The following is a 15,472-nucleotide window of genomic DNA, read 5'->3' as shown; positions in this document are numbered from 1 at the left end:
ACCAGGCTCAGTACATAAATACAGCACCAGAACCCAGCTCATTACATAAATACAGCACCAGAACCAAGCTCAGTACATAAATACAGCACCAGAACCCAGCTCATTACATAAATACAGCACCAGAACCAAGCTCAGTACATAAATAGCGCACCAGAACCAAGACCATTACATAAATACAGCACCAGAACCAAGACCATTACATACATACAGCACCAGAACCAAGACCATTACATACATACAGCACCAGAACCAAGCTCATTTTTTTATAAATACTGCACCAGAACCAAGGCCATTACATAAATAATTTCCAGCCTTGAAGAATTTAAACCCCTAAAAGTTACTTTATTGGTATACGTTAAAAGGATCCCATAAGGGTCCGCTAGATCCAAACTAATTAGTATACAAACAAAAATTAAGTGACCAATAACCACATCCAGAATGAAAATTAGCCTGGGGTATGGGAGAATTTGTCCCTAAATCTACCCCTATCCTAAAACCTCAGCCCAGGGAGGGCTCCTGATGGTGGAGGCCCCCTGTCCGCGTACCTATACTGCTAACCCTTCCTGTTCCCTATGGGGGTATCGCAGAAATGGTAGACAGTTATCCCAGGTGTGAGATATGGATAAAAAATTACCAACTATATGAGTACACTGGATGGGGAAAAAAAGAAAAAGAAACACAGAACATGGTACATACAGACATAAAGATACACTTAGTCAGGGTTGACATTATAGTCATACGCCTCAATTACCTCGACGCGTTTCACCCACGTAAATACTGTGGGATCATCAGGAGGTGTAGTTAAACAGTTAATCTATACAATATTTTATATGTGACTAAATAGGTGCCGGTACAAGACCGGGTCACATAGGAAAGGTCCTCCAAGACATGTGCCGGCTGAAAAGCCAGATCGCACTCGTGAGATGAAGGCTCTACATATGGTTAAGATAGAAGCTGAAATTGAAACAGGGGGATATGTCCATGATACTTATGCCTGCTTCGGACTCCATCCAGTGCAGATAATGTTATCCACATCCTATATGGGGCAGGAAACAATTAAAAACCACGGTCAATTTCAGTGTTTGAACATCTAGATGTGTGTGAAATCACTGGTAAGTGCAGACTCACGGTTCAGTAGATAGGGTGGGCCACAGCATATGCGTTCCAAAGAGCGACTTCCGGTTCTGGCCTCCCGCATTTATGTGAGATGCGGTGCGCTCCATGCGATGATCTCCTCCCTGACACTTATATCGATACCAGGCAGAGCCCAATTGCTGTTCAAACATAGAAACCTTTAGTTTAATCAGGGTTATGATGTAATTTGGCGAGCCTGGGGTCCTCTATTATGCTGTAATGAATTAACGTATAGTTGTGGCTATAATGCATGATCTTATGATCTACCATAATACTCGTCATACTGACCCCTCCATATTTATGGAGGTATGTCTTATATGCATATATATTTATATACTGCCCACATCATTACCAGCATATATAGGAGGGCAGAGTGGAGCATACACTGGGCACCGGGCTCATACAATGCCTTACATTTACTACAGCGGAGTACGTACAGTCATGTGAAAAAATTAGGACACCCTTTGAAAGCATGTGGTTTTTTGTAACATTTTTAATAAAAGGTTATTTCATCTCCGTTTCAACAATACAGAGAGATTAAAGTAATCCAACTAAACAAAGAAAACTGAAGAAAAGTCTTTTCAAGATCTTCTGTAAATGTCATTCTACAAAAATGCCTATTCTAACTGAGGAAAAAGATAGGACACCCTTGCCCCTAATAGCGAGTGTTACCTCCTTTGGCTGAAATAACTGCAGTGAGACGGTTCTTGTAGCCATCTACCAGTCTTCGACATCGGTCTGAGGAAATTTTACCCCACTCCTCAATGCAGAACTTTTTCAGCTGTGAGATGTTTGAGGGGTTTCTTGCACGTACAGCCCTTTTCAAGTCACCCCACAGCATCTCAATGGGATTCAAATCTGGACTTTGACTTGGCCATTCCAGGACTCTCCATTTCTTCTTTTTCAGCCAATCTTTGGTTGATTTACTAGTATGTTTTGGGTCATTGTCATGTTGCATGGTCCAGTTCCGCTTCAGCTTTAATTTTCTAACTGATGGTCTCACATGTTCTTCAAGCACCTTCTGATACACAGTAGAATTCATCGTGGATTCTATGATGGTGAGCTGACCAGGTCCTGCTGCAGCAAAGCAGCCCCAAACCATGACACTTCCACCTCCATGCTTCACAGTTGGTATGAGGTTCTTTTCTTGGAATGCTGAGTTTGGTTTACGCCAAACATGTCCTCTGCTGTTGTGTCCAAATAATTCAATTTTGGACTCATCTGTCCAAAGAACATTATTCCAGAAGTCCTGGTCTTTGTCAACTTTATCTCTGGCAAATGTCAGTCTGGCCTCGATGTTTCTCTTGGAAAGCAAAGGTTTCCTCCTTGCACACCTCCCATGCAAGTTAAACTTGTACAGTTTCTTTCTGATTGTAGAGGCATGTACTTCTACATCAACAGTAGCCAGAGCCTGCTGTAGTTCTCGAGATGACACTTTAGGGTTTTTGGAGACCTCTTTTAGCATCTTGCGGTCTGCTCTTGGGGTGAACTTGCTGGGGCGACCAGTCCTGGGCATGTTGGCAGTTGTTTTGAAAGCCCTCCACTTGTATACTATCTTCCGGACAGTGGAATGGCTGATTTCAAAATCTTTTGAGATCTTTTTAAATCCCTTCCCAGACTCATAGGCTGCTACAATCTTTTTTCTGAAGTCCTCTGACAGCTCTTTTGCTCTCACCATGGTGCTCACTCTCACTTCAACAGTCAGGAGCACACCAAACTAAATGTCTGAGGTTTAAATAGGGCAAGCCTCATTCAACATGCAGAGTAACGATCTACTAATTATGTGCACCTGGTGTGATATACCTGTGTGAGATCTGAGCCAATTTAAGAGGGAATACATGTGAGGGTGTCCTATCTTTTTCCTCAGTTAGAATAGGCATTTTTGTAGAATGACATTTACAGAAGATCTTGAAAAGACTTTTCTTCAGTTTTCTTTGTTTGGTCGGATTACTTTAATCTCTCTGTATTGTTGAAACGGAGATGAAATAACCTTTTATTAAAAATGTTACAAAAAACCACATGCTTTCAAAGGGTGTCCTAATTTTTTCACATGACTGTATATGAATATGATGTTCTCATGATGCGAAGGCTTAAGATACACATACCGGCATACTTCGCAATTAATTTTGATGTATACATCGTTAAGGAGGATAACCAAGGATTTTGTTGTCCCAGTTCCCACCTCTGGGTGAGGGTGGTATGAGCTCCAAGACAGAGAATTTTAGACAAAGAGGGTCCCCTCCATGCACATCATTGATATGAGAAGCTACTGGAGTAACTTTTTTATTGATGACATCATTGACATGTTCGCAGATTCTCCTGCGTAGCTCCCTTATCGTCTTCCCTATATAATCTTTGGGGCAGGGACATTGGCAGATATAGATGGCCCCTTTACTGCGACAACTGCAGAAGTCCCTGATCTCAAATACCTGTCCGGTGGCTGTGCATGTTATGGTTTTGGCCGTAGAGATATATTTGCATGCTTTACAGGTCCCGCATTTGAACATCCCGAGGGGTTTGCGGTCCAACCATGTGCCCTCCCTGATAGGGGGAGCGCAGTGGCTATGGACCAAACTGTCTTTGAGGCTTTTGCCCCGTCTATAACAGACACATGGTTTTTCCGTTAAAATATCTGATAGATCGTGGTCCATCCGCAATATGGGCCAGTATCTATTGAGCACCTTCATCACCTCTTGATTGGCCGAATCATAGGGTGGTTGCATTTTATCTGCATCTCTCGGTTTCGGCACTAATAGTTTAGTGCGATCCTGTGCCACTGCATGTTTAAATGCCAGGTTCAGAGGTTTCTGAGGGTAACCTCTTTCTTTGAACCTTGATTGTAATTTCCTTGCTTCGCTAAAAAAAAAGCTTGATTATCCGAGCAATTCCTCCGTGCACAGAGATATTGCCCCCTCGGTATCCCTGAGGGGAGCCGGATGGTGACTATCCCAGTGCAGGAGGGAGTTGGTAGCGGTCGTCTTTCTAAACATGTTGGCAGTTAGCCTGTCACCGTCAATCGTAACACGCACATCCAGGAAGGCAATTGTCTTCGGGTCAATCTCCGATGTAAACCGAAGGCCCACGTTGTTCACATAAATTTCAGTGATGAACCTACTGAACTCGTCCGACCCACCCCTCCAGACCAGAAACACGTCGTCGATGTACCGTGTCCAGACCAGTACTTTGTCTGTCCACCACATGCTCTGGTCTGGAAAGATATGGGTGTCCTCCCACCAGCCCAGGAAGAGGTTGGCATAAGAGGGGGCACAGGGGCTCCCCATTGCCGTCCCCCTGAACTGGTGGAAGAACCGCCCATTAAATAAAAAATAATTATGAGTCAAAACAAATTCAAGAAGCCTGAGTACAAAGGCACTATGTTCCCTGCAGAATATCCCGCTGGTTGCCAGGAAGTATTCCGCAGCATGGAGCCCTTTGTCATGAGGTATAGAACTGTAAAGGGACTCCATGTCATTACATAAATACAGCACCAGAACCAAGCTCAGTACATAAATATAGCACCAGAACCAAGCTCATTACATACATACAGGACCAGAACCAAGCACGTTAAATATATATACAGCACCAGAACCAAGCTCAGTACATACATACAGCACCAGAACCAAGCCCAGTACATAAATACAGCACCAGATCCAAGCCCATTACATAAATACAGCACCAGATCCAAGCCCATTACATAAATACAGCACCAGAACAAAACCCATTACATAAATACAGCACCAGAACCAAGCTCAGTACATACATACAGGACCAGAACCAAGCTCATTACATAAATACAACACCAGACCCAAGCTCATTACATAAATACAGTACCAGAACCAAGCCCATTACATAAATACAGGACCAGAACCAAGCCCATTACATAAATACAGCACCAGAACCAAGCTCATTACATACATACAGGACCAGAACCAAGCTCATTACATAAATACAGCACCAGAACCAAGCTCATTACATACATACAGGACCAGAACCAAGCATATTACATAAATACAGCACCAGAACCAAGCTCAGTACATAAATACAGCACCAGAACCAAGCTCAGTACATAAATACTGCACCAGAACCAAGCTCAGTACATAAATACAGGACCAGAACCAAGCTCATTACATAAATACTGCACCAGAACCAAGCTCAGTACATAAATAATGGACCAGAACCAAGCTCATTACATAAATACAGGACCAGAACCAAGCCCATTACATAAATACTGCACCAAAACCAAGCTCAGTACATAAATACAGGACCAGAACCAAGCTCATTACATAAAAACAGCACCAGAACCAAGCTCATTACATATATACAGGACCAGAACCAAGCCCATTACATAAATACTGCACCAGAACCAAGCTCAGTACATAAATACAGCACCAGAACCAAGCTCAGTACATAAATACAGCGCCGGAACCAAGCTCAGTACATAAATACAGCAACAGAACAAAGCCCATTACATAAATACAGCACCAGAACAAAGCCCATTACATAAATACAGCACCAGAACCAAGCTCATTACATTCATTCAGCACCAGAACCAAGCTCATTACATAAATACAGGACCAGAACCAAGCTTATTACATAAATACAGGACGAGAACCAAGCTTATTACATAAATACAGGACCAGAACTTAGCTCATTACATACATACAGCACCAGAACTAAGCTCAGTATATAAATACAGCACCAGAACCAAGCACGTTAAATATATATATACAGCACCAGAACCAAGCTCAGTACATAAATACAGCACCAGAACCAAGCTTATTACATAAATACAGGACCAGAACCAAGCTCATTACATAAATACAGCACCAGAACCCAGCTCATTACATAAAAACAGCACCAGAACCAGGCTCAGTACATAAATACAGCACCAGAACCAAGCTCAGTACATAAATACAACACTGAAACCAAGCTCAGTACATAAATACAGCACCAGAACCAAGCCCATTACATAAATACAGCACCAGAACCAAGACCATTTTTTTTATAAATACTGCACCAGAACCAAGCTCAGTACATAAATACAGCACCAGAACCAAGGCCATTACATAAATACAGCACCAGAACCAAGCTCAGTACATAAATATAGCACCAGAACCAAGCCCATTACATAAATACAGCACCAGATCCAAGCTCATTACATAAATACAGCACCAGAACCAAGCTCATTACATACATACAGGACCAGAACCAAGCGTATTACATAAATACAGCACCAGAACCAAGCTCAGTACATAAATACAGCACCAGAACCAAGCCCATTACATAAATACAGCACCAGAACCAAGCTCAGTACATAAATACAACACCAGACCCAAGCTCAGTACATAAATACAGTACCAGAACCAAGCCCATTACATAAATACAGCACCAGAACCAAGCTCAGTACATAAATACTGCACCAGAACCAAGCTCATTACATAAATACTGCACCAGAACCAAGCTCAGTACATAAATACAGGACCAGAACCAAGCTCATTACATAAATACTGCACCAGAACCAAGCCCATTACATAAATACAGGACCAGAACCAAGCTCATTACATAAATACAGCACCAGAACCAAGCTCATTACATAAATACAGCACCAGAACCAAGCTCATTACATAAATACTGCACCTGAACCAAGCTCAGTACATAAATACAGCACCAGAACCAAGCCCATTACATAAATACAGCACCAGAACCATGCTCAGTACATAAATACAACACCAGACCCAAGCTCAGTACATAAATACAGTACCAGAACCAAGCCCATTACATAAATACAGCACCAGAACCAAGCTCATTACATACATACAGAACCAGAACCAAGCTCATTACATAAATACAGCACCAGAACCAAGCTCATTACATACATACAGGACCAGAACCAAGCATATTATATAAATACAGCACCAGAACCAAGCTCAGTACATAAATACAGCACCAGAACCAATCCCATTTCATAAATACTGCACCAGAACCAAGCTCAGTACATAAATACAGGACCAGAACCAAGCTCAGTACATAAATACAGCACCAGAACCAAGCTCAGTACATAAATACAGCACCAGAACCAAGCCCATTTCATAAATACTGCACCAGAACCAAGCTCAGTACATAAATACAGGACCAGAACCAAGCTCATTACATAAATACTGCACCAGAACCAAGCTCAGTACATAAATACAGGACCAGAACCAAGCTCATTACATAAATACAGGACCAGAACCAAGCCCATTACATAAATACAGCACCAGAACCAAGCTCAGTATATAAATACAGCGCCGGAACCAAGCTCAGTACATAAATACAGCACCAGAACCAAGCATGTTGTACATATATGGCTCCAGATCTGATTTGCAGTCAGGTTCGCCCTTGAATGTAACGTCTGACACTCCAACTCCCAGTCTAGCCAGGTATGAACAGGTGCAAAGTTATGCTGGGAGTTGTTTCACAAAAGGGCATAAACTTCCCATCATCCTGCTGCCGACCATCCGAGTGACTACAGCACCGATCAGAGTTAGTGGCTTAGGCTACTTTCACACTTGCGGCAAAGGATTCCGGCAGGCAGTTCCGTCGCTGGATCTGTCTAAACATATACAAACTGATGGCATTTGTCAGACGTCAGGACCCTCATCCGTCTACAAATACATTCAATTCCGGAATTTTGGACGGAGATAAAACTGCAGCATGCTTCCTGAAAAGGGAAAAAGACTGAACTGAAGATGTCCTGATGCATCCTGAGTGGATCGCTCTCCAGTCAGAATGCACGGGGATGAAACTGATCAGTTCTTTTCCGGTATTGAGCCCCGAGGACGGAACTCAGCGCCGGAAAAGAATTACGTGTGACAGAGCCCATAGCAGGAGTTATTGTCTCTCTTTCTCTTTCCATCCGGTTCAGACACCATGACGACTTCTCTCTGCCACAACTTGTCTCTGCAGAGTTTTCTGCGCACATGTAGTCAGCTTGTCGCTGTACCAACACAAACCCCTGAATGATGACATACACTGTGCCCCCTGAATACAGTCATGGCACATACTGTGCCCCCTGAAAATAATCACCACACACATAGTGCCCTTAATGGTAGTGATGCTTATAGAGAATGCGATACACTCTGTGCCTCCATACTGTGCCATACACTCTGTGCCTCCATACTGTGCCATACACTCTGTGCCTCCATACTGTGCCATACACTCTGTGCCTCCATACTGTGCCACACATGCAGTGGACCAGACTGCAGGGGCAGTATGTGAGTGCACGGTGAACTGATGGGGGTAGTAGTCGTACTCACGGTTTTGCAGCTCCCTGGGTCAGCGTGCAGTGATGAGGAAGACAGCACTATATCCTCCGGGGCACTCTCTATTGCAGAGAACACCAGTCAGATGGTGGTTGAGGTGCCCTTGATTGTAATGTGTGTTTATGGTGCATTGGTGGCTGGGCCCCTGTGTTCGTGACGCCAGCACCAAAAGGTGCAATCAAGAGATGCAGCAGAAGAATGAGGAATGAGACAGTAGTTAAACCAAACAGGAACTTTACTCAGATGTAGTAAGGCATCCAATATCATCACTTTGTCTTGCATATAGATGGTAAAAAAGGTAAAGATCCAAATCCAAATTAGCAGACTCCTTATGGTGAATTGTAGAGGTTAGCTCCAGCTCACTTTAGTAGAGGTGATGTTCTTACTTGTACTTGGTTCCTGGTCTTGCTTTTGTTCCTCAGCCTTTCAATAGTAGTTTAAATCCTCTGTGAGTATTATGACAGATGGTCTTTCTGTTCTTGGTTATGGTGGGCAGCCGGTAGCTTAGAAACTCTCCACCTAATGCAAAGGTGACTAAAACCTGATAAACGGCAATTATCTGCCTTTGCCAATAGTCTTGAGTTCAGTAATCCAGCAACCCAAGGGTGATCTCCCTCATGGCAGGCAAACTCTCTGCTTCATTATTTTAAAAGGTTGCGGTCCTCAAAGTGATAATTCACTTTATACCCATATACTACATGTTCTGTGCCCCCTTATATAGTGCTACATGTTTAGTTCCCCTCATACAGTGCTACATGTTCTGTGCCCCCTCATATAGTGCTACATGTTCTGTGCCCCCTCATATAGTGCTACATGTTCTGTGCCCCCTTATATAGTGCTACATGTTCTGTGCCCCCTCATACAGTGCTACATGTTCTGTGCCCCCTCATATAGTGCTACATGTTCTGTGCCCCCTTATATAGTGCTACATGTTCTGTGCCCCCTCATATAGTGCTACATATTCTGTGCCCCTGTCATGGAACCATGAACCAGACGTACAACAAGAGATAAGTGGAAATAAGAAGGCTTTATTGAACATCAAGCTGTAAGCAAAAGTCCAAACGGCTAGCTAAACCGAAGCAGGGTCTTGCGTAGACAGAGGTCAGGAACCAGAAGGGTAGTCAGACGAAGCCTGGATCAGGAACCAGCAGGGTAGTCAGACGAAGCCAGGATCAGGAACCAGCAGGGTAGTCAGACGAAGCCAGGATCAGGAACCAACGGGGTAGTCAGACGAGGCCAGGATCAGGAACCAGAAGCAGCAGCAGTCTTAGAAGCATGTGAACACAGGAGGACCAAGCAAGGAACTGAAGCCACAGACCTCCTATATATATGAGCTAGGCATCCAGCTCCTCCCAGTGGGAAGGAGAAGCCGCAGGGTGGGAGGCTACAAGAAACCCAGAAACCAAGATGGCCGCCAGCACATGTCAAACGAAGGAGAGCAGTAAGAAGGTAAGACCATGACAGTACCTCCCCCTCAAGGGCCCCTCCTCCGCGGAGTAAGGAACGGTTTCTGAGGGAAGCGTGCGTGGAAAGCTCGGAGCAAAGCAGGAGCATGGACATCTGCGGAGGGAACCCAGGAACGCTCCTCTGGACCATAACCACGCCAATGGACCAAAAACTGCAACCGACCGCGGACCAGGCGTGAGTCCAGGATATTGCTCACCTCATATTCCTCACGATTGCCCACTTGGACCGGACGGGGCCGAGGAACCGAGGAAGTGAAACGATTACACACCAATGGCTTCAACAGGGAGACATGAAACACGTTGGAGATCCGCATGCCAGGAGGAAGCGCAAGGGCATAGGCTACCGGGTTTACCCTGCGAAGCACTCGGAAGGGACCAACAAAGCGAGGCGCCAGCTTGGGAGTGGGCACTCGAAGGTTGAGGTTGCGGGTGGACAACCATACACGTCTGCGATCAGCCTGGAGTCTCTGGCGCTGCGCAGAGACCTCAAGGGACCTCTGGATCTGTACCCAAGAAGCACGTAGGACGGAAAGGTGATCCTCCACAGCCGGAATATCCTGGGGAGAGAACACCTCCGGTAACACGGCAGGTTGGAACCCATAATTGGCCATGAAGGGAGACGTCCCAGAGGAAGAGTTCACCGCCGTGTTCCTGGCAAACTCAGCCCAAGGCAGGAGGTCAACCCAATTGTCTTGGTGATCGGAGACATAGCAACGAAGGAATTGCTCCAAGGCCTGATTGGATCGTTCTGCGGCCCCATTGGACTGAGGGTGGTAGGCCGAGGAGAAAGAGAGATGAATCCCCAACTGGGAGCAAAAGGCGCGCCAGAACCTGGACACAAACTGACTCCCCCGATCCGACACAATCTCCTTGGGCAAACCGTGCAACCGGAAGACCTCCCTGGCGAAAATCGGGGCCAACTCTTGTGCAGAGGGTAACTTCTTGAGAGGAACACAGTGGCACATTTTGGAAAACCGATCCACAATCATGAGAATGACCGTATGGCCTCGGGATGCAGGGAGGTCCACAATGAAATCCATCCCCAGGTATGACCATGGGCGCTCCCCGGTGGCTATGGGTTGCAAAAGGCCCAACGGAAGGTGCCGAGGGGACTTACTCTGGGCACAAACGGAGCATGCCGCTACATATGCGGCGATGTCGGAACGTAGAGAAGGCCAACAGAACAGACGTGAAACAGCCCAGGACAGCTGATTCTTTCCAGGATGCCCCGCGGCCTTGGAGTTATGGTAGGTTCGCAACAACCGAGTGCGCAACTCCTCAGGCACAAAACACCTGCCGTTGGGTCTCCCAGAGGGAGCACCAGATTGAGCCGCCAAAATCTGCTCACCCAGGGGAGAGGTCAGGCTGGTGCGAATGGCGGCCAGGATCTGATTCGGAGGTATGACCGAAGTCGGAATCGACTCCTTCCCGGACAGCTCGGAGTACTGCCGTGATAAGGCATCCGCTCTGATGTTCTTGGAACCGGGTAGGTAGGAGACCACGTAATTAAAACGTGACAAGAACAGAGCCCATCTGGCCTGACGTGGTGTCAATCTCTTGGCCTCAGAAAGGTAGGTCAGATTCTTGTGGTCCGTCAGGATGAGAACCGGAACCACCGAACCCTCGAGCAAGTGCCTCCATTCTTTAAGGGCCTGCACGATGGCCAATAACTCCCTGTCACCAATCTGATAGTTGCACTCCGCGGAAGACAGTTTCCGGGAGTAAAACCCACAAGGAAGCAGAGGACCCTCGGGTGTTCTACGCTGAGACAGAAGGGCGCCTACTCCCGTCTCAGACGCGTCCACCTCGAGGACAAAGGGCAACCCAGGGTTGGGATGCGACAGAATCGGAGCCGACACAAAGGCGGACTTTAGAGCCTCAAAAGCTCGGATGGCCTCGAGCGGCCAGACCTGGAAATTACTGCCCTTCCTGGTCAGATCCGTGAGAGGCTTGGCTAGCATAGAAAAGTCCCTGATGAACTTCCGATAATAATTGGCGAAGCCCAAAAAGCGCTGCAGGGCACGGAGACCACTGGGCTGGGGCCACTGTAAGACAGCCGAAACCTTCTCAGGATCCATGGAGAACCCCTCAGCGGAAATGATGTAACCTAAGAAGGTTACCTGGGATCGGTGAAATTCGCATTTCTCAAGCTTACCGAACAGCCTGTTCTCTCGTAACCGTTGCAACACTCGTCTGACATCCATAATGTGGGCCTCCATGGATTCAGAATATACCAAGATGTCATCCAAATAGACCACCACACACTGCTGCAACAGGTCATGGAAAACATCGTTGATGAATTCCTGGAAGACTGCGGGCGCATTGCACAACCCAAAGGGCATAACCAAGGATTCATAATGATCGGTCCTGGTGTTAAACGCGGTCTTCCACTCATCGCCCGCCTTGATCCTTACCAGGTTATATGCCGCCCTCAGGTCGAGTTTGGTAAAGACCGTGGCCCCTTTGAGGCGATCGAACAGCTCGGAAATCAAGGGTATCGGGTAAGCGTTCTTGATCGTGATGCGATTGAGACCCCTGTAATCGATACAAGGCCTCAACTCACCGCCCTTCTTTTTCACAAAGAAAAATCCAGCCCCTGCCGGGGACGAGGATTTGCGAATGTGTCCGCGTGAAAGCGCCTCCCTCACGTACTCCTCCATGGCCTCATTCTCCGCCACCGACAGTGGATAGACTTTGCCACGAGGAGGAACGGCACCAGATTGTAACTCTATGGCACAATCGTATGGGCGGTGCGGAGGTAGGGCAACCGCGCGCACCTTATCGAATACATCCCGGTACTCTTCGTATTCAGGAGGCAACAGAGAGTCCGAGGAAGTACACAGCAACTTGACAGGCCCATGGATGCAACTAGCCCCACACTGCGGTGACCACGAGAGGATCTCGGCCGATCTCCAATCGAAAGTTGGATTATGCTTCTGGAGCCAGGGGTACCCCAAGACCACCGAGTAGTGTGGAGACGAAATCACCTGGAGACAGACCGACTCTCTGTGAACGGCACCAATGGCTATCCCCACTGGAAGGGTCTCATGAGTCACGTGTGGCGACAGAAGGGGTCTGCCGTCTATCGCCTCAAGAGCCAGTGGGGAACCTCGAGGCTGCAGAGGAATGGAATTGGCGGCAGCGAACACACTATCAATGAACAAACCACCAGCACCAGAGTCCACCAACGCCTGGGTCGTCACCGAGCCCCCGACCCAGGAGAGGACAACAGTGATCAGTGGTTTGTCAACACGGGAAACCGGGGACGAGGAGACTCCACCCAAGATCTGCCCCCGACAGGATCTCAGGTGCGAGCGTTTCCCGGACGGTTCGGACATGCCAACCGAAAATGCCCACCGAGACCACAGTACATGCATCGGCCCTCGCGTCTCCGGAGTACCCTCTCCCCCTCGGACAGGCGAGCAAACCCCAGCTGCATGGGTTCACCCCCAGACAAGTCATCCCAAGGAGGCGTGGGAGGAGAGGGAGGCACGGGTGGGACAGCAAACGTAGGCGCCAATCTGTTAGAAGACCTCCGCAGGCTCTCCTTAAAGGAAGGTCTCTCCCTGAGTCTGGTGTCAATCAAAATCAGGAAAGAAATAAGAGACTCGAGCTCCACTGGTAGGTCCTTAGCTGCAACCTCATCCTTCAAGGCATCCGAGAGACCATGAGAGAAAGCAGCGACCAGAGCCTCATTATTCCAGCCCACCTCTGCTGCCAGGGTACGAAACTCAATGGCGTATTCAGCTACGGATCGTGAACCCTGTCTGATGGACATAAGGAGCTTCGCAGCAGAGGCAGCACGAGCCGGCACATCGAATACCTTCCGAAGAGAAGCAACAAAACCGGAAAACTCGGCAACCACCGGATTGTTGTTCTCCCATAAAGGGCTGGCCCAGGCCAAGGCCTTGTCCGAGAGCAGCGAGATCAAGAAGCCCACCTTTGATCTCTCAGTAGGAAAGGCATGTGGCAGCAACTCGAAATAAATGCCCACCTGGTTAAGGAAACCTCGGCACTGAGTTGGCTCTCCCCCAAAGCGCTGTGGAAGGGGGGCAGAACCGGTCATACCCCGAGACACCGCAGGCGCAGCAACAGGTGTCGGGGTAGACTCTGGCGCAACAACCGGAGCGGCAGTAGGAGCGGGCCCAGGAGCGACAACCGACCCATCGGCAACGGAAGCGAAATGAGCCGTGCGTTCAAGCAGGGTTTGCAATGCCACAGCGAACTGACCCAACAGGTAATCCTGCTGATCAAGTCTGGCAACCAGCGTAGGTAGCGAGGATGGCCCTGTACCGTCAAAATTCATGGCTTGGTCCTAATGTCATGGAACCATGAACCAGACGTACAACAAGAGATAAGTGGAAATAAGAAGGCTTTATTGAACATCAAGCTGTAAGCAAAAGTCCAAACGGCTAGCTAAACCAAAGCAGGGTCTTGCGTAGACAGAGGTCAGGAACCAGAAGGGTAGTCAGACGAAGCCTGGATCAGGAACCAGCAGGGTAGTCAGACGAAGCCAGGATCAGGAACCAGCAGGGTAGTCAGACGAAGCCAGGATCAGGAACCAACGGGGTAGTCAGACGAGGCCAGGATCAGGAACCAGAAGCAGCAGCAGTCTTAGAAGCATGTGAACACAGGAGGACCAAGCAAGGAACTGAAGCCACAGACCTCCTATATATATGAGCTAGGCATCCAGCTCCTCCCAGTGGGAAGGAGAAGCCGCAGGGTGGGAGGCTACAAGAAACCCAGAAACCAAGATGGCCGCCAGCACATGTCAAACGAAGGAGAGCAGTAAGAAGGTAAGACCATGACAGCCCCCTCATATAGTGCTACATGTTCTGTGCCCCCTCATATAGTGCTACATGCTCCGTGCCGTTATACCTAACCACATGCTCTGTGCTTTCATACTGCGCATGCTCTGCGTCCTCATGCTTTATGCCCCCATTTTTTGTGCTTCCATGTTCTTTGCCACCATACTCAGTATTCTTATGCCATCTGTGCCCTAATATTGTGTCCGGTGATAGTCGAGCACTGTTCTCATAGAAATAATTCCCATAGAAATAATTGGCCTGGGTGCGCAAATGCCCGGCTTGCCACTTATTTTGAGAGGTTCCACAGGGTACAGGGTCCACTTTTTCATAATTAGTGGGGGTCCCAGCAGTAGGATCCCCACTAATATAATAGTTATCCCATATCCTATGGAGCCTACTGATATAAGTCCACTCTTTGGTTGGAAGTGGAGGGTGAGTTTGGGTTTCTATCCAAACGTGATGGCCCTGGAGAACGTTTGTGCTTCTGCACTCACGGGTGATGGTGGAATATCTAGGAGGGAAGACATTTCAGAAAGTGACTTGTGGCAGCCATAGCGCTGGAAATCGAGGACCTCTTTTTTCAATGAGCCACTCTCTCAAATTTGTCCCATCATGAATGGACAACCCTTTATTTATTACCATGAAAGACAGCGACCACAGCTTCATTGTGAGATGGACTCCAGGGGGTCCCAGATCCCCCTTTAATAACTACTCTGCTCCCATCATCTTCACCTTGAAGGTTTCCGTGCAATGTCTTATTCTG

The sequence above is a fragment of the Bufo gargarizans genome, chromosome 5, assembly GCF_014858855.1.
Source record: "Bufo gargarizans isolate SCDJY-AF-19 chromosome 5, ASM1485885v1, whole genome shotgun sequence".
Taxonomy (NCBI): Eukaryota; Metazoa; Chordata; class Amphibia; order Anura; family Bufonidae; genus Bufo; species Bufo gargarizans.
This window is presented reverse-complemented; position numbering follows the sequence as displayed.